The sequence below is a fragment of the Mastomys coucha genome, unplaced genomic scaffold, assembly GCF_008632895.1.
Source record: "Mastomys coucha isolate ucsf_1 unplaced genomic scaffold, UCSF_Mcou_1 pScaffold18, whole genome shotgun sequence".
NCBI lineage: Eukaryota > Metazoa > Chordata > Mammalia > Rodentia > Muridae > Mastomys > Mastomys coucha.
This window is the reverse complement of record NW_022196900.1, coordinates 76,044,513-76,045,612: the sequence shown is the minus strand read 5'-3', so window position 1 is coordinate 76,045,612 and position 1,100 is coordinate 76,044,513.

Genomic DNA, 1,100 nt, shown 5'->3' with positions numbered 1-1,100 from the left:
CCAAGTAGATGATTAAGGAAAAGTTGTGAAAGGTCCTCAATTTACTGACAAAGGGCTGCGGCCGGAAGGAAAGAGAGCAGGAACGGGAAGAGTTAATAACTTACAGGCTGCAGGCCTATGAGAGTCTGTTTTATCTTCTTGAGTATGTGTTAAGACATTGAGTGGTAGGCATCGCCTGCAGCCCCAGCTTATCCAGAAGCAATGGTTGCTTCTCCATGCAGACAATCGGCCTGTCCCAAAGTCTTCCCCAGTTGAGAGCAATAGCCCTTTCCTCTGGCCTGTCGCCAGTGTGGGTCCAGTGCCTTAAACTGAATGCCTGTCTTAATCTCCATTATAAAGTCCTGTGGCTTTTTAGATCACTCCTGCATTTCTCCTTCCCACAACTGCTACCTAGCCCTGCTAGGGACGCTGGTAGGGGGTGTGGCAGCTTGTAACAAGACAAGCCCTTTGGGGCTAACATCTGTAATGGGTCACTCAGCTAGTTCCTTTCTGAGATTGCTTGGTCTCATGGGGTTTTTGTTGTTTTATTTTGGCTAGGTGTATGTATAATTTTATTTTGAAACAGGATCTCTCTGTGTGGCCCAAGCTGTCCTGCAAAGATATCTTCCCCCTTCTGTCTGTCTGTCTGTCTGTCTCCTAAGTGTTTAGAGTTAAAGGCATGTGCTGTCACAGTCTGTCTTGAGAGTTCTTGATTTGTTTTGCTTTGTTTCAGCAGGAGCATGGTGGCACTGTCTGGAGGCTGCAAGTTGGTATACAAGGCCTGGAGTCTCTAAGGATGAAGTTCCACTTCACCAGTAATAGCCCCTTGCCACGTTAACTCCGACCCTTCCCATGTCACTGGGTCCCTTCCCATGTCACTGGGCCCCTTCCCACATCACTGGGCCCCTCCCCACTTTACTTTGTACCCCAGCTCACCTCCTTTCCTTGCCCAGAGCCTGCAATGCTCTCTTCCTGGGCTCTGCACGCTGTGACCCCAACTTTCCAACTGACACTCCCAATGCCTGCACTAGTTTTGCCCCCAGAAAAGTATTTCTCCTAGGCTCTTCACTTCCAGGGTCCCCACTTGGGAGCTTTTAAAACAGAGCTTCCCTGCCCCTGCC